General features: G+C 36.0%; 1 protein-coding gene and 1 pseudogene across 1 annotated transcript in view; one reads left to right on the top strand and one right to left on the bottom strand.

Moving 5' to 3' along the window:
- GPR158 (G protein-coupled receptor 158) overlaps positions 1 to 23,450 on the bottom strand; it is a 360,713-nt gene that overhangs the window by 218,527 nt on the left and 118,736 nt on the right. The window lies entirely within an intron of this gene.
- On the top strand, positions 3,222 to 16,358 carry LOC119034699 (G2/mitotic-specific cyclin-B1-like; annotated as a pseudogene).

Below are 23,450 nucleotides of genomic sequence, written 5' to 3'. Positions count from 1 at the left end.
TCATGGTGCTCATTCTTCCCTCTCATTACAAGTTGGGTTTCTTCCATTTCTGGAAACCCCTTTGTTCCTGGGATTCTTTCTGGTCTCAATGTTGCCCACTGCCTTACACCACAGCCCCTGTGGGCTTTGCCCCTGCCCTCTGATGGCGTCCAGCGCAGCAATCTGAGCCCCAGGGTCTTCTGTGCCCTCTGTTCCGTTCAGTTTCTCCAAGTCCTTCTTCAGCAGTGTCACAGGCCCAGCTAGGCTGCTCTACAGCCAGGGGCTCCCTCCTTTGTCCCAGCTTTGGGTGGAGGTCAGCACAGAGTGAGGCCATGCCCAGCCGGTGGAGTCAGCCCCGGGGTCCCCCAGCCACAGAGGCCTGCATGGCCTTTCTTTCAGAGGCTCGGGGGGCCTCTTACACAGCCAGAGGCCACCAAACACCCTCAGATCACCCCTTGCCTTTGCCCCACACAGAGTGACCGGCCTGGCAGCCCAGTTGCAGCCAGGACAGAGGATACGGTGTGGCCGAGGAGGCGGGGCGAAGGGGCGGGCCTGGCACTCGGGACAGAAGCCACTGCCCCTAATGCCAAAATTTGAAATTAATCTACTTTCACTCCTAGTTGTCATTATATACAAGTTGCGTATTTTCTTTCAGTAATTCTATTTTAGCTTTTTATAGACAAAATACTGCCTTGGTTCTAGTAGGAAGCTCCTCTTAAATGTTTTTATAAATGGAACTAATGCATTTCTTCCACAGGAACCCACTTATACTTGAACTACGTCAAGGCTTAAAAAAATAAAGCAATACCTGAGAAACCCTGTCAAGAGTAAAATAAGGAGGGTGTCTGTGAGCTATCTATACTTGGCCCAGGACACTTAAATTAAACCCAACTATCAAATAAGAAGCTAAGCCATTTTCTTTTCATCACAGCTCCAAGATTTCTCCCTGCAATTAGACAGTTGGTGCTATCTTCTCTTAGCGAAAAAGAACAACCACCTGTCCTTTGAGAATAAAATACTTCAATAGGTAACTTCTGTTTGTATGTTAATTTGGCTTTGGCCTCTTCTCATTTTAGAAGGAATTTAGAAACTAGTAAATAATTATTCTTGATTTCTTGAATGAAAATCCATTTCAGTCATTCATTCTCCCTTCCCCAGTGTGCCATGGCCAATCACTTAGTTACAGCAGGACAGCCCTTATACTATAACACCCACATGTTATATTGGGGGTGAGCTCTAAAGTCACTTGCAATCAAATGTTACATAATTAAAATAAGAAAATCCCTTAAATCAGCCTTAAAATTTAGATAGATAGATAAAATTTTGTATAGTAAATATTTTAAATATTAACTTGAGAACTGCTGGCATACCTTAAAAACTAACAAGAGAAAGATTATGTGCAGAAGTAGGTCATTCAAAACACCCTGCTTGTAAGATGGCTACTAAAACCCTAGCACTGTCAATCCCTAGTTAACAGACAATGGGCAGAAATTTCTGTCTTCCTGCTTGCCTTTGGTGTTTACTTCATTCTCTTTGGACATTAGACTTCTAAAACCTCAAATAATATGAAGAAAGATTTTTGTTGTTGTAAGTACTAGAGGAAACAGAAAAGTCAGATGGGGGAGAGTTATGTTCTAAAGCTAAGCTTAGGTTAAGAAATAAAATCAACTGAACCACAACATTCTTTGAATGCCTCTTGTCTGGAAGGCCCTATGACCCAATGGACACTATGAAAGGGGGTGTGTTTCTGCCATGTTTCTCTAAACTCTCTCTCAAATGCCCAGTTCATCCCTGAGAGTCCAGTTAATGTCACCCAAGGGTTAGTAACTCAAAGATCCCATCTTCCCTCTGCTGCACAAAGCCATCTTTCTTCATCAGATGTTGATGCTGGGGGGACCCTAAAGTGTATTGGAACGATTTTTATGGAGAGTGACTATTGTTCCTTAGGGATACACAGATGTTACTTTTAGGATTAGCATTTTTAATTTAATCTTTACTGTATTATTTTTCATTACCATTTAGTCCCCTTCGAACTCCCTGGTCCCAGTAATCACCATGCTGTTGTTCATGTTCATGAGTCCCTTTAACTTTTTACTCAATCCCTCTACCCCTTAGCCACCCATGACACCAGCTGTCATTATGCTCTCTGGTTCCTTTGAGTTCAAGGATAAATCTTAAATACTTTTAATGTTTAGGATTTAATAAAATATTTTAACTAAATATTTATTTGAAATAAATAAAATATTTTAAATTTAAATGTTCTTTTCAAAGTTAAATAGGCTCACACAAAGTTAGAGGAAAGACAAGAACAGAGCAGCACGGTATGATAAAACAGTGAAATGGAAGTAAGAAGATATTGACAAGTTTCTCCAAGTCAGAAAATAGAACTTTCAGTAATTCTGTAGTCTGAGTTTTTACTCATACACAATGCCTGTATCTTACAGGTTTTCAATAAATATTTGCTAAACTTAGCTATTGAGTTTTGTGCAATGTTGTCTCTCTAGGCCTCAATTTTAGCCATAAAATAAAGAAATTGGATAAGATATATACAATTTTAGCACTAATGCTCTATGAATTCTTGCTAGATCCTATTTCAAGCAAACCAACATTGGTTGGCTTTTCAACCAGCATTTTTCATTATGCTACAAACAATGAAAAATGTGCCATAGCTGTACCTTAAGAACTTCACCAATTGTACCATTTTCTATCTTTTTTTTAAATCTCCATCTGTTTTGCCAAAATGAATTTCATGACATAATCCAGCCAGATAACTTTGGCAGTTGTTCCCAAGCCTGTCAGCACATTAGAACCACTGCAAAGCTGTTTTCCTTCCCAGATTTACTGAACTGGAGTATCAGAGATGGTCCCTCAAAACTGTATCTGCCCTAAACCTCCCATTCCCTGAATGATTCTGATAAACACATTTTATGAATCTCCAAGTTTAAAACCACAGAACTGTATGCGTATACTATTTTTTCTTATAGGCCATATGTTAACAAAGGATTTTTCCTTTTCAAAATTTCTGGACTCCAGTTTTGTTGTCACATTGTTTTATTATAACATTTTATTAGATAATATTTCAGACATACATGAAGTAGAGCAAATAGTAAACTCTCAGCAATTATCAGTTCATTGCCAGTCTTATTTTATGTACATTGCCACTCCCACATGCTAATTTAGAGAAAATCCCAGAGAGAGAAAAAGATCCTTTTAAAACCATGATAAAATGGGCTCTTCTCAAAATGATGTCATATTGGAACACTGTGGAGCATGTAGCTTGCATGACCCAAGTCTCTAACCTGAGTATAGAGTCTGGGACAAAACAGGCCAGGTAACTGATGAAAGCCGCAGGCAGTGGTGACAACTTCTCTCCATAGTCAATGCTTTTAGCCTTTCTTAAGGTTCATTTTATTCCCTACACACATTGATATGCAATCACAACTCTGGAGTAATGTTTAAGTCAATCTGTTTTTGGCTCTGGTTATAGGCTATGGTTTATATACGATTCATCTCCTGTTCATTTTCACCTCTAATCAGAACAAAGCTTACACAAATCCAAACCAGCAGATTGCCAAAACAACAATTAGTATAAAAGTGTGACATTTATCTAGTTAACTTGAAAAAACTACAGTTAAGTCAGTAAAGAAAATAAAATGTTGGATATTCCATTCAATGTGTCATTCTACACTGTAAAAAAAAGATGGTTTTCTTTTCATCTTTCTCTTTTTTTGTGGCAGATCTGAAAGCAGTATTTATCCGGTACAGAAAAAACTCTTTATAAAATAAAAATATAGATTTGTTATTATAGTACATTTATTATAATTTGGGCATTCAATATAGGGCCAAATGTGAAATGCTGTCATTACAGTGTCCTTCCAACAAGAAGTAGACTGCTGAGGACCCCCGCCGGACAAGGACGAAGGGAGGGAGGATTGACTGTGGTGGGGGGCGGGGTAGGCATGGCAGGGGAGAGTAATGGAGGAAAAATAGAAAAAACTGTAACTGAACAATAGTAAAAAAAAAAAAAGTAGATTGCTAAAAGAATGGTGTTTTTTCCAAAAGCTAAGTTGAGGCTTTAACCATTCAGATGTTGATTGAGTCAACTTACCATTGAGTCAACCTGATTTCATTATGAAGGAAAAGAAGTTTCCTTAATGAGGGATGCCAGAAAGTAAAATTCAACCCCAACACTACAGATCATAAACTGTTTCCTCAACATTCCTAGATTCTAATTTTCAAACATTATCATATCAGAGATATAATAGGATCAATATCACAAGACTAAAAATCCTATATGGTATTCCTAGTATTGGTGTTCTTTGATTGTGCTCTATCTCTCTTGTGCAGCTACTTATTAAACTGTTTAAGGAATAGGGAAAAAAGGCACTGGAATACCTCCCCAAATTTGAGTTCCCTTATGCTAAATTTTAGTAATATGTGCTTTTCGTTATGTGCTTTTTCAGCAAACATAAAAATTCTATTTAAAAAATGTGAGTCACTAATGTAGGGGACAATTATAAAAAGAAGGGAAGTCTTTGGAATAAAAGAAGTAAAAGGGTACCTTAGCTACAAGAGAATGGTTTAAAACTTAAAGGGAATAAACACAGATGATATGCAATCCTACATCTATCAGAAAAGAGGGGCTGGATAATAATGTAAGTAAGACACAATAGTCTGTCCATTGGGACTACACCTTAGGAGAGACACTATGGGATCCAAGAGCTGGATTAATAAATCTAAATAATAAAATCTGAAAACTTTTGAATATTTGTACAACAGGCTGAGTAATGGACATAACATGCATATCTGTATGCATGTTCTCTACAACAAAGCAAATCAAATTAAAAGCATTTCAATGAAACTTCCAGGCAAAATAATTTTAGATTTCTAGTGAACTATTGAGGGTAAACTGAAAGAAATCATACATGGAATTACTACTAAGTTAAGATATATAAAATGTCATTCCATTTTTTACTTTAGTTTGCTACATTCATTGTTTCATTTCTGTGGACAAAAAGCTATTTTTTGCTCTGTGGACAAAAAAAGCTATTTATAATAGCTTTTACTGATTTACTGGATATGTTGGCTTCTAAATCATTAAAGATTATTTTATGCTATCGATATATTCTTCAGGTTTTCAGAGGCTTAGAAAATATCCCAATAAGAAAAACATTAGGTACCAAATTATATATAATGGAACATATATTTAATGAGGTATTATTGATATTTTTAATAATTTCCTACTAAAATTAAGTTTATCAATAAGCCTCAGTCTTTCAAATTTCTATGAGACCTCCAATTCAATCACAGTCCCAAATGTTCCCACAGGTGCATTTCAGAATTAAAAATTGTAAGCATTCCTTGGTATCTAACACCAAGTCCTATCTGCATGTATTTCTCTTCACTCATTATCAAAACAGGAACTAGAGTCTTCTTATTCAGGAATGTTTCCAGTAAATAAATTCTCAAACCTAATGCCCTAACCACATTACAGGGACAAATTGTATATGCTTTCACATCCTCTATAGAACACATTGTTAATACTGTCATTTATCAAGTTTCAGAAATGGCTTCTCCAGCAACCAATCTATTAGTTACCATAGAGGAGTACACTCGACACAAATGTCTACTAATAGATTTACTTCAATAATTTAATATCTACAAACTTCTAAAATACAATTAAGACACAGACTCAGAGATAGAAAGCAGATGGCAGGTAGTGGGGGGGGGGTGGGGTTTAGGGAGTAGAGGGATTGAGCAAAAAGAAAAAAGGACTCAGGGACAGGGACAACAGTGTGGTGATTGCTGGGGCAGGGGAGTATAAGGGGCCTAAACTGGTAATAAAAAAAATACAATAAAGATTAAATTTTAAAAATAAAGAATTTTTTAAAAAGATTCTGATCATCTTCCCTAATAATAATAAATATAAAATTGTTTAGTGACTCCAGCCAAATCATTCTGAACTTCAATCTTTTTTCTTCATTCTTTTCTTTTGTTCTCTTAAGCTTTTTGTAATCTTGTCAACTTTTCAGTTTCCAGTTAAGCCCAATAGTTAAAAATGAAGAACACAGGCAATTAACTCCCTCATCAATAGTAGCAGTTATAAAAACCAGTGTGGCAATTTACATCTGGTTAGTGCTTCATTGCTCCTGCCTTCCATCTCAAAGAATCATAAATTCCAAAAATTCGTTCAGAATGCAAGTCTAGCACAGATGGAAGAAATTTTATTTCACTTGGGAACTGAGAAGGTGAAGTTGTTGCAAAATGGGAGAGAACAGAGCCAGTCCAGTCTGCACCATTTAATTCAATGGATCCCTTGTGAGGTACTTCATTTGCTGGTGCTCTGCTGACAGCAGAAATTCTGCTTAGTGCAGCAATGTATTACCCATTTGTGAGGCATTACGTTAACAAATACTTCAGTTAATGGAAAACCTAAAGAAGTCAATGAAATGAGGTTGCCTGGGTGACAATGAATCAAGGCTTCAAGACACTAGCTTTAAAAAATGTGTCCAGGTGCATAAGGTGATGCAGCATTGGAGGTACTTTAGGGAGGTTTTTCTTCATTTCACATGTTTGAATGCATAAAAAAAGTTAAATGCCAATCACAGGTTGGGTACCCTAATTCTTCCTATTTTGCCCCATCTCTTTGCCTGTTGCCTTTTCCTCTACTGTGTGGACTTATCTATGGAAATTATAGAGGTGAATGGAAGAAAAGTTGTAAAAATTAACCCCATTCTCATGCCACACTTCCTATCTGCCTCTCCTTTGTGCTAATGATCACCTGACACATTTCACTGATATTATTACCCATCCATAGTAGGCACTCAATAGAAAACAGATTTGTTGATTAAATAAATGTTGGTTTGCTGAAAGTAACATTTTGATGTAGGAGGGAAATTAGAATTTTTAGTGTGTAAAAATAATAAAAGGTCAGAAGTTATGGCCATAATTAGCTCCAGGGAAGACTGAATGATGTGAAGTTTACCTGCAGTGCTCTCTGTTCTGCTTCTGTAGCTCATTATACCCCCACAGCTCGACCTCCTCTGCTATACACCCCTGTTGCCAGTACCCCCATGATGAGGATAATGAGGATTTCATATTTAATAAGTGCTCAGTCTGTTCCAGGCACTGCAAAAGACATATTATATATTTTATCTAATCATAACAACAATCCTGTATGGTCAAACTTTTTATATAGAATAAAGAAAACCTCATGTGACGTTTGTGAGGATCAAATGAGTTAATAGATATTAAGTGATTGGAACAGTACCCACCTGTAAGTGCTACATAAGTATTTGCTGCTACAAGTATTGTTATTATCATCATTGTTTTATCTCCATTTTGGTGATGAGGAAACTGAGATCAGAGTGGTTACTGAGTTGATCGACAACACACAGAATGGAATTGAAAGAACGGGGACTATAACCCAAGTCAATGCAATGGGCAATCTGTGGTTCTTCCAACATATGACATTAATACTCATTGGATGCTCAAACTCTTGGTCCAGTGTTACTCTCAAGTCTGCCCTCCCACTGGAATAACCCATGCATGGCATGGGTTTTGAGAGCAGAACTACTTCCAACTTCTGAAGTAGTATTCCAGAACTACTCTGCTGAGATAATAAATATTAGCTGAGATTTTACACATGATTTTGTTGGGAACCGCTCTGCCTGGTTTCAGGACTTGTAACTGGCCCCCATGGCTAAGGATGAGTGAGCAACCTCCAGACTGTAAGCCACTAAGGAGACAAAGCTTATCTATCTCTGGCAGCAGCGCTGCTTATGCTTCATCCCCTGCCCCTAATGCTTGGTTGGTTAGTCAGAGACAGGTAAGACTAACCTCAGTGGGGGGGGCAACCTAAGCCAGACATGATCAGGCATCAAGGAAGGACTTGGGGGGCTGTTCTGACTTAGCCTGAGTCCCCATTGCCATCTGGGAGAAGCACTTCCTGGCTCTAATCCACTTAGGCCTAAAACCTATGATGGGGAAGGCAGTGCAGCTCCTTGCCAACTAGAGCAGATTCCGGGGTGATTGGGCATAAGAAAGAGTTCCTAAAGTTCTGTGAAGCCTGCTTTGCTAAGAGTGCTTTCATTCATATGATAAGGGTCCGAGCAGGAAATGAATTTATCTCCCAAAGTTTTTGCAACCCCCTTACTTGACGGACACTGACTCAGGCTAAGCCCTCAGATTTCTTTGAAATGTTATCTCCTGTTTGATCCTTGCCGCCTGACATTGATTGATGAGCTTTACCTGTATTCCTATGTGTTCTGAACCTAATAAAAGCTGTTGAAGAAGAGGTTCTTGGTCCTTCTCCTCTGAGAGATTGACCACCTCTCCTCCCCAAGCAGATTGTGTCTTGGTAGTGTTACTTTCATCCATGGCAGATGGGGGACTTGCTGGCAAAGTTGCCCCGACATGATTTTACAAGATTTTACATTTACATTCTTTTCTAATGCACTTTTTCTTTATCCAGCTTTTCCCAAAATGTTTTCCATAAAACAATACTTCTACAAAGTGCTCCTTGAAAAAGTTGCCCTGCCAATTAAGTTTGTGAAACAATGAGCTATACGTTTCTCTTACAGAGTCACAAAGGTTTCTGGCATTCTAACAGTTTTGAAAAGTCTAGATAAGGAAATCAATTTATTTATTTAAAAACATTTTTTAAAAATTTTTCCAGTATTTTATTTCCATCTTCTCTTTTTTTTAATCATTTTTTTTTTAATTTTTAGGAAATCGATTTAAACCAGAGTTTTCTAACATATTGGACAAGATCCATAAAAAAAAAAAGACCTGTAACTACTCTCTAAAGGGCATTTTAAGAAATGGTATCTTAATCCCACAGGATAGATCTAATACTGGTAATTTCAGACCACTGGGGAGAGAACTTGTTGGCAAGGGAGTTTCTTCATAGTGATGAAAACATACCAGACTTCAGTAGTTCTATCCATGAGCCCTTCAGAGAGGGTGACACTGCTACCTACTGTCATAAAGATGGGAAATACTTTAACCAAACCCTCATTTTTAGAGGGGGAATACAGGACCAGAACTGTTAAGATACTTTCACACAATTTTAAGTTATAAAATACTTTTTAAAAATTGGTTGGAAAACAAAAAAGCCAATTTTTTACTTCTAGCTGTAACAATTACTTGAAGCAGAGAAAATCAATGAAACTCCCTATCATTCCATTTTCCTTCACTGAAAAAAATTTTTCCCTCCTCTTTACTACCAGAGAAGCTATTTTCAGAAATAGCCCAGAGAGTTTAAGGCTACTTAAAATTTTTAGGGAAAAAAATCACTAGGCTCTTCAGAATAATGTTAAAATTAGTCAGTAACTGAACCGAATCAGAGTAGATCACAACTTTGATGCTTTCTGTATAGACTTCTTTTATTTAACATTTAAAATATTTTGATTTAATCATAAAACTGCAAGTTTAATACCAGAAACTTTTTATCCTGAACCATTAGGAAAATATTTATGCATAATAGGGTATCTGATTGGCAATCTCTGTCCCCATAACTTTCACCATAGCAAAAAAAAAAAGTCAGAATCATATGTTCTTATGTCTAAGTTTCAATATATGGCATTTTCTCAGTATTCCTTTAACTTTTACAATAAATCCTGATCCTTTTTGAAAAGTATAGATTAGTTATTTTGTAGAATGTAACTCAATCTGGGTCTAATCAGAATCTCTGCAAAAAGAGATTCCATTTACACAGATGTGGCAGGAATATTACAGCAGTGATGTCATGTTCTTCTCATTGCATCCTATCAGGTAGCACACAAGTTCACACTGTGCCATTATGATGATTACTTAATTAAGGTGGTGTCTTCAGGCTCCTCCATTGTAAAATAGCTCTTTCTCTTTCATAATTAACATTTTGTGAGGAAGTATTGCGAAACTGTTACTATACCTTTTCTCATCGCTTGTGCATATATGTATGCCTCATTTAGCTCCTGGTTTCCTATTTTATTCAGTGGGTTAAAATATAATAGATAACCATCATTACATATTCTGATGGAAAATTGAACCAGATTTTGAGAGTGGTAACCTCAGTTCCATGAACTTTAGACATAGTCTACCATTCTTTGAGAACTTCCTTACTTTCTGATAAAAGATATTCCAGGCTCATCTTGTACTCTCACTGCCCTTGTCCCAGAATCAGCCATTTCCTCAAGGACTCCCATTTCCTTTTAGTGGAAAATGATATTTAGAAGGAAAGACTTTGGGTGTTAGGTATGGGTTACTATTAATATACAGCTATTTCCAGAACTTCTTGGTGGACAGAACTAGAAAATATAAATAGGCACCACACACATGAACATATATATACAACCAAATACAGAAATGTAGATGATAGGAGACTGTTCTGCCTGGCGTGGGAAATGTAGCCCAGCTCCCACTCAGAAAGGCCAGTGGAAAGCAAGGTCCGGCACACAAGACCCACACCCATGGACTGGTTCTCCCGTGGGGAATCAGGCCTTCATTGTACCTAGGCCACTTGGAGACTTGCTTTTTGCTAAAATTCCCTCATCCTGAATTGAGACAGCAAACATTTACTGCGTATCTTTAAAGTAACTTCCTAAAATCTATGCTAAACCTCCCAAGGACTAGTGTAACCAGTTCAACCTCTTTTCCCTTTACATTTGTAAATACACTTCTTTTTTTGATGTAATTAGCAACATCCCCTCCTTTGTTTTCTGTAAAAGGTAGCCACCTAAAGCAAACCTGTGCATAGTAAATGAAGACCATCCTCAATGTAATGTTCCCAGAAAAGCAATAACAGCCTGCCTAGGCAAAGGACAGGGCTGGCCCTCTCTTTCACTGAAAGAGTGTTCGCGTCATCCCTTTTTCTCCACAGGATTTCTGTAGTCCGTATGAATTTGTCTCATCTCATCCATAATGCCCTAAACACTGTGGACCGGTGTCCACATCAGTAGACATTTACTTTAATATTTCTTTATTAAAATTAGGAATTCTAACTGATATTTCTAATCCTAATCCAATATCAGAGGTATATACTGGCTGTCTTTCCAAATATGTGTGTATTTCTCAGACAGTGAGAAACCTAGGTCTTGTTATAATTAATTAATTAATTAATTAGATCAATCCTCCTTTATAGAGACAATCTCCTGTTCCTGCTGCTGCCTCTCCCCATGCAGATGTCCTCCCCTCTCCACATGAATTATACTAATATCAGAACATGTAGTTTTCAAGGCAAACAATATTTCCAGTGTTCAAGAAGTAATTTCATTATGGTAAAAGAGTCAATTCATTAGGAGGGTAGAAATTTCCTAAACATTTATCCACTTAAAAATGTAGCTTCAAAATACATGAAGCATATATGTCAACTATATCTCAATAAAAGAATATACATGAAAATTGATGGAGCTACAAAGAGAAAGATAAATCCACAATTACAGTCACGTATTTCAATACCTGTCTCTCAACAATGGACAGAACAAGCAGAAAATCAACAAGAGTATAGATCTAAGCAATGCTATCAACTAACTTGGCCCAATTGACAATTATAGAGTATTTTACCCAATCAGCAAAGGAACATAGGAACGCAGGCACATCTTTACAAAGGAACATAGAAAATTCCCTAAAATAAATTATATCCTAAGCCATAAAATAATTCTTACTATATTTAAAAGGAGTAAAGTAGTAAAGTAGTAAAAACTGTGTTCTCTGACAACAGTGGAATTAATTTAGAAACCAATGAAAGAAAGATGTCAAAAGAAAGCTCTAACACTTGGAAACTTATTAGACAACAATCTAAATAATCCATAAGTCAGAAAAGACAACAAAACAAAAAATTAGAGGGCACTTTTACCAAAATAAAAATAAAAACCAACATATCGAAATGTGTGGGTGTCAAAAAATCAATGCTTAGGGGAAAATTTATAGCAGCTAACATCTATATCAGAAAAAAAAGATGTCTCAAACTAAGAAATTCTGCTTCTACCTAAGGAAACTAGAAACAAAGAACAACTGAATCCAATGAATGCAGGAAAAAAAAAGATAATAAATGTCTGAGTAGAATAATAAAAATAGAAAATAAAATAAAGAAAAAAATCAATGAAACCAAGCTAACTCCCTGAGAAAAATCAATAAAATTCATACTTTTACTCACACTGATTGGAAAATAAAGACTGAAGACACAATTACTTATATGAGAAAATAGGAAATATCAATATAGATTCTACAGATATTAAAAGAATAATAAAATATCATGAACAACCTTATTCTAATAAATCCAATAACTTATATAGAATGTACACATTCCTTAAAGTATAAATAATACCAAAGTTTGGTTAGGAAGAAATGGATAATCTGAGTAACTTCATATCTATAAAAGAATTAAACCTGAAGTTTTTAAAAAATTCATATGTTAAAATACTAGGGTGATAACATTAGGAGGTGGGGCTTTGGGAAGTGTTTACATCATTAAGGTGGAGCCCTCATAAATGAGATTAGAGCTCTTATAAAAGAGACTCCACAGAGACCCCCTTTCCCCTTTCACCATGTGAGGACACAACAAGAAGTTATCAGCTATGACCAAGAAGAGGGTTCTCATTAGAATGTGACCATGCTGGCACCTTGATCTTGGACTTCCCATACTCCAGAACAACAGAAATAAGTTTCTGTTGTTTTGTGGTATGTTGTTACAGAAGCCCGAATGGACTATGTAAAGCACAAAACATAAACAGATCATAAATTATAAAAGTAGAAAAATGGAGATCTGGTCAAGATGGAGACATAGGTAAACATGGTTTGCTTCTGTGCATAATCACATCAAAATTACTACTAAATTATAGAACAACCATCACTCAGAACTGGCAGAAATCAAGATGAATGGAAGTCTGATGTGCACAGAATTAAAGAAACCACACCCATCCAGACTGGTAGAAGGGGCAGAGATTTGGCACAGGGCTGGTCCCACATACATGTATGGTAGATAAAAATTCAGAAAGGATATCTTTCAAGGGAGGAGTCTCAGTCCATGATAGGACCCCCAGCCCAGGGTACCTGCCAGGAAGGTAAGTCCCAACAACTTCTGGCTGTAAAAACCAGAGGAGATTGAGTTGGTGAAAAAAACTGATGGAGCCCCAAGCAGTTCCCCTTAAAGAACCCACATGTGAACTTAGACTTAATCCCTCCGAGCTCCAGCACCATGGTAGTAGCTTAAAAAGCACAGGTGGCATACAGGCATAAACTCAAGTGTCTGGCATCAAGGCAAGAGCTGAGTGTACAGCTTTCTCCCAGAGAGAAAGGCTGGCAGAACCACAGAGCCAGCAGGCAGGCAGATTCCATCAAACTGGCTAACACTGTTTACCCCACCCTGGAGATCCCTTGAAGTTCTGTCCTGCCCAGTTTACAGCCGTTAACAGTGCCTTTTCCATATGAATGGCTGGTCTTGGCTCAAGCTTCACAACTTCCTAAATCCTTTCAATCAAGTAACAGCTGGCCTCAGTGAGCCCCAGGTCTGGTACTAGCAGCAGCCAGCCTAGATCCACAGTTTGGCTTTGTCTGGGCATCTCCAAGCCTAGCATAAGTAGCAGCCTTCTCATATTGCTCTAGGGCTCAGGCAGGGTGGCCCCAGGCAAAACACGGTTGGGGCTGACCTGGGCCTGCACCACCGGGAAACCCAAGTGCATAACCTCAGGGCCTGGGCACCCAGTCGGGAGCTATAGACCACAATGAAGCAATACCACCCTGCACCTGCACAGCTGATCCTCCATGGAGGGAGCAAATTGGTGGTCAGTGGTCACAGCCAATCCTTGCAATTGACTGGCCTGAGTAAATTCCACCCATTAACCTGTCAACAGAAACCAAAGCTCAACTACAAGAGGAGGGTACACTCAGCCTACAAGAAGGCACACCTCCAATACCCAGCTTGGATGATAAGAGAGGCTGTGCCACTGGACCCTACAGGACACCTACTACATTAGGCCATGATACCAAGACATGGAGTCACAGCAGCTCTACCAAATATATAGAAACAAACACAGGGAGGCTGCCAAAATGAAGAGGCAAAGAAACATGGCCCAAGTGAAAGAGCAGATTAAAACTCCAGAAAAAAACAAACTAAGTTAAATGGAGATAAGCAATCTATCACATACAGAATTCAAAACACTGGTTGTAAGGATGCTCAAGGAACTTAGTGAGAACCTCAACAGCACAAATAAGATCCAGTCAGAAACAAAGGATACACTAATTGAAATAAATAACAATTTACAGAGAAACAACAGTAGAGTGTATGAAGCCAAGAATCAAATAAATGATTTGGAACATAAGGAAGCAAAAACAACCAATCAGAAGAACAGGAAGGAAAAACAATCCAAAAAAGTGAGGATAGAATAAGCAACCTCTGGGAAATTTTCAAGAGGTCCAACACTAACATCATAGGGGTGCCAGAAGAAGAAAATAAAGATAAAAAAATTGGAAATCTATTCGAAAAAATACTGAAAGAAAACTCTAATTTGGTGAAGGAAATAGATATACAAGTCCAGGAAGCAAGGACTAAAAAACAAGCTAAGCAAACAAGAACAGAGACAGAATCATGGATATGGAGATTGTTTTGACGCTTGCCAGATGGGAGGAGGGGTGTAGCGGAGTGGGCGAAGAAGTGAGGGGATTAAGAATTACAAATTGGTAGTTACAGAATAGCCATGGGGATGTAAAGTACAGTATAGGAAATGGAGTAGCCAAAGAACTTATACACATGACCCATGGATATGAACAGTTGTGTAGGGACTGCCTGAGGGAGTAGGGGGTGCTGGGTGGAGGGTGGTGAAGGAGGAAAATTAGGATAACTGTAATAGCATAATCAATAAAATATAATTAAAAAGTAGAAAAATAAGAACCATCACAAGAACAGTGTGTGGCTCAGCCATAACATGAGAAAATAGATTTGCAGATGAATGGGGCCACCTCTGTACCCCTGCACTATGCTTAAATACAGCCATATTGTATCATGATCAACTGTCTTAAGAAATATATCTATAGGATGTGCTATGGGGAAATGACTTTTGGTGTATGTGGGTTGAGATGCTCTGTTCGTTGAGATCTCTTATTTTCTGCTTTTGCCCATTTAGCTGCTGCTTGGTGAAGAGGAAGCCATGATGCTCTGGTAACCAGAAATGTAAAAATTAATGCTGAAAATAAGACAAAGATCAGTATTACAGGTGCAAAGCATGTGCCTGTGCCCACTGCTGCAGCTTCCAAACCCGGGCTGGTGCCAAGAATAGCACTTGGAAAGATTGGTAACAAAGACAGTGAACAGTCACAGGCCAAACTGCCTATGAAAATGGAAGCAAAAACTGGAAAAGTTATTGCAAAGAAAACTACCAAAACCTCTAGAAAAGGCACTTGAGCTTGTGCCTGTGACTGTGTTGGAATCAGCACCAGAGCCAGCACCAGAGGCAGAACCAGTACCTGTTCACCAAGAAAAACTTTTGTCTTAGCCTATTTGGGTTGATACCCCCTCTCCTAGCCCAGTGAAAACATCTGGATGCACCCCTGCAGAGAACATCCATGTTGGACTTTCTCATGTGTAATTCTCATGTGGATGCAGAAGATGGAGCAGATCCCACCTGCTGGAATAAACATGTGAAAACATATCTGTGCTTATCTGAGACAACTTGGAAAGAGTAAGCAGTCAGACCAAAATACCCAAGTGGGTTGTGAAGTCATTGGAAATATGAGAGCCATCCTAATTGATTGGCTGGTACAGGTTCAAATTAAATTCCAGTTACTGCAGAAGACCAGGTACATGATAGTTTCCATTATTGATCAGTTCACACAGAATAATTGTGTGTCCAAGAAGATCCTGCAGCAGGTTGGTGTCACTGCCATGTTTACTGTGAGCAAATACAAAGAAATGTGCCCTTGAGAAATTGGTGACTTGGTGTTTGAGACTGACAACACATTCTGAGCTTCAAATCAGACAGATAGAAATGAAGATTGTAAAATCTTTAAATTTGAGTCTGGGTTGCCATCTACCCCTGTTTTTCCTTTGAAGAGCATCTAAGATTGAAGAGGTTCATGCCAAATATTTGATGGAACTAACTGTGTTTGACTACCATGTAGTGCACTTGACACCTTCTCAGACTGCAGTGGGAAGTTTTTGTTTGGCATGAAAAATTCTTGATAATGGTGAATGGACAATAACTCTTCAGCCTTCCCTGTCATACACTGAAGAATCCCTTCTTGTTTTGTAACAACTGTCTAAGAATATAGGAATAGCAAATAGTGGGCTTACAAAGCACATGGCTGTCAAGAACAAGTATGCTATGTCTGAGCATACTAAGATCAGCACTCTAGCACAGCCAAATTCTGCACTAGTTCAAGTTTTAGACAATGCTGTAGCATAGATGTTAACTTGTGAATTTGAGTCGGAGTATAGTAATATCTGCAAATAAAATTGGCTGCCATCTGTATATGCTATATGTAACATTTACTAACTTTTAATGAAGTTGTGGTCCTTTTTACTTCTTACATCTTTAAAAAATAAATATGTCTATAAAACAGTGTGGCTTGAAGGGGTTGAATTAGGGTGGTGCTGTCTGAAATGTCAAAGAGAGCTGACAGAGGCAAACAAACAAAAACAAAGTACTTGGATAAACAATACAAAGTTCATAGTAAGCCTACCCTTTGTCATAGAGGCAGTAAATCCCCTATCATAGGAGGCATGGGGCTCTTGTTGGATTTTGAATCTCTTTTTTTTAACATATACTATAATATACAAAAATGCAGTTTGGGTCTTAGCAATATCAACTATCACCATACAGAAGTGTAAACAAACAGAATAACAAATACAGGGCAGGAGCTACTCATGGTAAGTTAGAAAGAAAATTTCTATACCAGCAACTATTTATCTTCAGTATAAAATGATTTTCTTTTTTTAGGTAAAATCAACCCATTTGGCAGTAAATAAGATCCTTCATTAACTATAAAAAGTCTGATATGGCTCTCTCAGAATTTTATCTACTCATACTAGGTTTTATTCTAAAGACCAGTGGTTATCAAATCCAAGAGATTCTCTTTGAACTTCTGAGACTTGACTTTTAGTGTACTGTTGGACAAATGTTTATTGAAAATAAGATGTCCCAGACATTGTACTAGATTTTAGGAATTAAAAAATGAGTAAGACATGGCTCTTACCCCTAAGATATTCAATCTAATGGGTCAGGGTATTGTTTACACAGTAAATTTCAATATACAGTGACAAGTTTGATTATGGAAGTGTTCAGGGAATCAAAGATGAACACTGAGGGTTAGCTACTCTAGACAGGAAGTCAGTTAAGAAAGAATTCTGGTGAATGTGACACCCAAGAGTCTCGAGAGCTTATGTTAACCAAGGAAACAAGGAAGGCAAATGCCATTCTAGCAAAGAAACAAACGGAAAGACCCTGGTGCATGTAGAGGACTATGTTCAGTGCAGTTCCTTTGGAGCAGGAGGTTTGAAGGAGCCAATTAAGAGAAAGTCTTTCAAATCACATTAAAGAATTTAAACTTTAACCTTTAGTCCAGGGATTGTAAATTATATAGAAGCCCAAGTGTACTAGAAGATACAGAAGAACTGCTTTGTTACATCAACATGATAGTTATTAGAATGTTTACATTTGAATACTTGAAGGCAGGAAATACAATCTACTACATTTCATATGAACAATATTCTTTATTGTATTAATTATAGCCATTTTACATGGTTATTATAGTACAAGACAAGAGCTTAAAGGCAAGTGATGAATTTAAAGCTGAAATTAAATGTGTCATATTTTCATTTTTTAATAAAATATAATAAGTATAGCTAAACTCTAACATAATAATGATCATATAAGTAAAAATATTGCAAATATCTTTCAAAAACCATATAGATCAACAATAAAAAATAATGCCTATGAATACATACTTACAACAGAACTAGAAGACAGAGAGTAGTACCAAAATCAAATTATATCTATGTAGAAAAAACAAATACTATTTTTCAGTGGAGCTATTTTTAATATCCTGTCCCAAATCAAGATCCAGAAAAAGAAACTATACGGAAGAGAGAAGAATGGAATGTAGAGTCTTTAATTAAATGCAATCACCTTTGGAAAGAGAAATTCTACCCTAGGTGTGAAAGTACTGGGAACAGAGGGCCTAACAGATCAGTGTTAATTATGAGCAAGACACTTAAAGTGCTCATGGGATCACAAGAGGCAGTCTTGAAAAGGCAATGCTGATGGAGACAGAAATAAAAAGAAAGGAAAGAGAAATTGGAAATTGTACCATAAAGAGAAAGAAAAGCCAGGTGGATAAATTTGAGATGCTATAAGACACATTACACACACACAACCAAAAGACACACCTCCTTTCCCTCCCCTCACCACTTTCCAAAAAAAACCATCCATAAGTAAACTGTATGTCACTTCACTAACAGAAGTACATGATTCTTGAACTAGGAATCTCACAGATCACATTCAGGTTGCCAGCCCTATTCAGGAAAGTAGAGGTATAATCAAAGTACTGGAAGAAGAAAATACAACCTGAGAATAAAAACATTCAGCTTATAAAAATCTAAACATAAAAGAAAAAAAGGATGATAATACAAGACTCTGAATGAATTAAAGATCCTCAAATGAATATTTGAGTGCTATGAAAACAAATATTGAGCCAGAAACTGAAAAATAAAAACTAAAATGATTGAGGAGAAGGAATAGATTATAGAACTCAGAATTATTTTTTTCAGAAAAGAAATAAAATAAAAAGACAAAAGTTAAATTAGAAATAAAAATTAAATTATAAATGCCCAAGGAAAAATGGCTAGGACTAAAACGTAACTGGTATTTCAATAAAAGAAAATCAAAGGAATGAAAGAGCTTTAAAACATGAAACAGTCATTAAGAAAGTAGTTAAAATAGTCAAAGAATATATAACAAATGTAGATTGGAGTTTCCCTGAAGGGAAATTAAAAAATGGAAAAGAACTAATATTTAAAATTTTATAGCAAAATAACCTTTCAGAAGTAAAAGAAGACCTTATAATGGTCCCCAAATTGTGTGGGAAGGTTTAGCACCATGCTGAGTCAATTCACAGGCATGACATGAAATATTTTATATTTTTTAGAAAAACACATTAATATTTGACACCTGTCGAAAATCACATAAGCAAGTAGTTCAAGTAGTTCACAGATTCAACAATGGATAGCAGTGCATCTCTTTCCATGACATGAAATCATTGTGGAGTGGAACGGTCAACAGTTACTGTGAAGAGAAGCGAGTGCAACATGAGAATCCAGGTGGGGCAGGCAGTAGACAACTTCATTCTAATCTGTGAGACACTGCACGAGGCCCAACAGGCTCACACAGCCCAACAGTAGGCAATTTTAGTTAGGAACAAAATAAAAACACTTTCTTTCTTTTAACTGTTTTCAAGTGGCCACTAAGTTGTTAGGACATTAATACGTACTAAGTTGTTTAAACAGCACACTTAATAAATAAAACTGTTATATGTATACATTTCTTTTGGCCTAGGGACCCCATGAAAAATATTGCTGAGACTCTATGGGTACTAGGAACTGAGAGAGTTGGAACCTCTACTTTATTTTATAAATAGAAGTGCCTACCAGGTACTCCGGAAAATTAATCTTCAATGATCACTCTGCGATATATCTTATTAAAACTATTAGGTTACAAAGATAGAGAAAAATCATCAGGGTCTCAAAGAAACAGATCACATAACTTACAAGTGCAAGAGCATTAGGTTGACATCAGACTTCTCAAAAGCAACGATTAAAGCAAGGCAACAAAAAAATAGCATTTTCAAAAACTAAAGCAAAGAAAATATGAAATGTGGTCTTTATATGCTGCCAAGCTTCAAGTCCCAAGACTATAGAAAAGAAGTTTTAAATACAGAATAACTCATGGAATACATTACATATGAGTGCCATTGAGCATTCTACAAGCAAGTGAGTATCACTTAACCTTTGAAAACAAGGATGAAAACAAGGATATAAAAAAAAGTGTGTTCTAAAAAAGTATAAATAGTTTAAGTGAAACATGGCACAACAGAGGAGAAGGAAGCTCAATGACTATTTTATAAGCAGTTAAGTCAAATGACACAATTAAAAACTGATGAACCAGACAGCAAAGGTGAAATAAAAAGTCTAAAAGCATTTCAAAATGTATTTTAAGTGCAAAAGTAACTACTAGAAAAAATACAAGCCATTCTAAATAGCAAAGGATATTTTAGAAATTAAAGAACAAAGAAAGCAATTCACAGAGTGGGAAAAAACAGTAAATAAAACATATTCTATTTGAAATAGAAATTAAAAATACACAGGGTGGGAAAAAAGTAGGCTTATAGTTATTTGTATGAAAAATAATATAATAATTAATAAATAATATAAGAATAAGCTTCTGTGTTCTGTGTATTGACAACAGCAAATATACTTTTGCCCTACCCTGTGTAGTACAGAGCTGAGATAAAATAGAACAGTCAATAAATGTGGATAGGCTCACCAAACCAATTACAAGACAAAACCTTCAATATGACTCATCCATAAAACCCAGCTCTATGCTAAATAAGCAGAGATGCACCAAAAACAAAGTGATTCAGAAAGAATGAGACATCTAAAGCAAATGGAACCGATGAGGAAGCAGGGGTTGTGATCCTGCTATGAGATGAAGTATAATTCAGGTAAAAAGCATTAAATAGATTCTCTGTATAAGTAAAATCATACAGTATTTGTCTTTCACTATGTTGTACACCTGAACCAAATATAAAAAAGCATTGAATGCAAGAAAGAACTTTTTTTAAAGCTAAATAACACAATTCATAGTAAAGATACCACATGCATGAATACTCATGCACCAATGAATATAGCAATCACCTTCATAAAGCAGAAAAAAAAATTCAAGGAGAGATTAAAGAATAATAAAAAGAGACTTTAACATACCACTCTCATTACAAGACAAATAAAATGAAAAAAACTAACATACAGCAACAAATACTGTATAATGAATAAGCTGTACCATATGTACATATCAAACCTTTTATTCTCATGAGTTGTAAAATATACCTTCATCTGGAATGCATGTGAAATATTCACAAGTTTACCATATATTAGACATACAAAAGTCATGAGTAAGTGTCATGAACTAGAAGTATTAAAAATAATGCTTTCTCATTAAAATTCAGTAAATCTAGAAATTTATAATAAAGTAATAACAAAAGCCATTTACCCCTGAATATTAAGAAAGTAAAAACCCTTTCACTAAAGAACTTGTAGGTGATAGGAAACAAACAAATAGGACTTATGCTGCACAACAAATTATAGTGTTTGTCTGAAGGAAATTAACTTGTACAATTGTTTTTCAGTTGTGAGCTAAATCAGCACTTCTTTTATGGAACACCAGTTTCCTTAACAGAAAAACTGACAGATAAATTACAGTTATTCAGATGGAATATCTGGCAAATTTTCCTAAAAAATGCACAAAGTGAGCATGGCAAGACTTGCTGCCAAACACAAAATTCGAATTTTAGAAATCTTGTATGTAGCACCATGAGTCCGACAAGTTCCCAATAATTAAAGCCGTTGCAGATAAAATCAGTAGTAACTTTAACAAGTGTAATTTTTCATATTTTCTAATGAAATGCAATAATATCTGGAATATTTGCATAACTCAGTAAAACAGTATTTCCAATACACATTTAACAAAGTTATTCATGGGGAAAAATACCATTCAAACTGGGAGATATACTAATGAGTTTTGATGTAACACAGTACAAAAAGTACACTGAAATGGTTTCAGGTTCCACATTACAAATAGTATTAAGAAATTTTCATATGCCAAATTTTGGAGTGAAGGAGGATATCTATAATTCTCTGAAAAATGTTACTAAAATATTCTTTTGTTTTCCAGCTATATACCTGTATGAAGCTAGATATTCTTCAGATAGTTTGACCAAAAAATGTTGCAATAAGTCAAAACAACAGAAGAAATATGTTGCAGAAACAGATAGAAATAGTTGCCTGTATTCTACTGAAGCCATATGTTAGAGATTTATAAAAATTCACAATGTCAATCTTGTCACTAACTTCATAAAAGTAACTCATTAAAAAAAACTGTGCTAATATGTAACAGATTTACCATTATTATATTTAAGAGAATTAATAGTTGTGATTTTCTGAGTCTCAATTCTAATAAAGTAAATATTAACAGATATCATTCACGTAGCCCAAAAGTCTTGTGCAAACTCAAAAATATATAACAAAAGATTGTAAGAAAATATTATGAACTATATACGAACAAATAGAATAATCTGGACAAAAATGGATAAATGCCTAGAAATGTACAATTCCTCCAAAACTGAATCAGGAAGAATCATAAAATCTGAATAAATAAATTACAACTAATGAAATTTAAGCAGTAATCAAAAAGCTGCCCCAAACTAAAAGTCCTGGACAGGATGGCCTCACACATGAATTTTACTAAATATTCAAATAAGAAATAGTACCTTTCTTTCTCAAACTATTCTAAAAAAGTCCAAGAGAAAGAAAGATTCCCAAGCTCATTTTATGAAGCAAGCATCCTTTTAATTCCAAAACCAGATAAGAACACTACTAAGAAAGAAAATTATAGGCCAATATCTCTAATGAACATAGATGCTAAAACCCTCAACAAAATATTAGCAAACCAGATTCAGCAATACATTAAAAAGATCACACACCATGATCAAGTGGTATTTATTACAGAGATGTGAGGTTGGTACAATATCCACAAATTAACAAATGTGATATACCACATATACAATATAGAGATTAAAAATCAATGATCATATTAATAGATGCAGAAAAAGCATTTTCTAAAAATCCAGCACCCATTTATGATCAGAACTCTCAGAGAAGTGGAATAAGGAATAAAGGCCCTATATGGAAAACCCACAACCAACATCATACTCAATGGGCAATAACTAAAAGCATTTCCCTTAATATCCGGAGCAGAGGGATATCTGCTTTTACCACTCTTATTCAGCATAGTACTGGAAGTCCCAGCCATAGCAATCAAACAACAAGGGGAAATCAAAGGCATTCAAATTGAAAAGAAAGAAGTAAAACTGTCATTATTTGCAGATGGCATGGCACAGTATACAGAGAACTCTATAGATTACACCAAAAAGCTACTAGGACTGATAAATGAATTTAATAAAGTAGCAGGATATAAGCATATATCCAGGAATCAGTAGCATTTTTATACACCAATAATTAACTATCAGAAAGGGACTAAAAAATAAAACAATTCTATTTTTAAAATACCTAGGAATGTATGTAACCAGGGATATAAAAAAGAAACTGTATGTGGAAAATTATAGATATTTTTTACAAATAAGTGCAAGCATATACCATGTTCATGGATAGAAAGAATTAACATCATTAAAATGTCCATACTATTTATAGATTCAAGTTATGTATAGAT

The sequence above is a fragment of the Artibeus jamaicensis genome, unplaced genomic scaffold (assembly GCF_021234435.1).
Source record: "Artibeus jamaicensis isolate MK-2021 breed Jamaican fruit bat unplaced genomic scaffold, CSHL_Jam_final contig_867, whole genome shotgun sequence".
Lineage (NCBI taxonomy): Eukaryota > Metazoa > Chordata > Mammalia > Chiroptera > Phyllostomidae > Artibeus > Artibeus jamaicensis.
The sequence above is the reverse complement of the archived record's forward strand: the minus strand, read 5'-3'. Positions and strand labels throughout refer to the sequence as shown.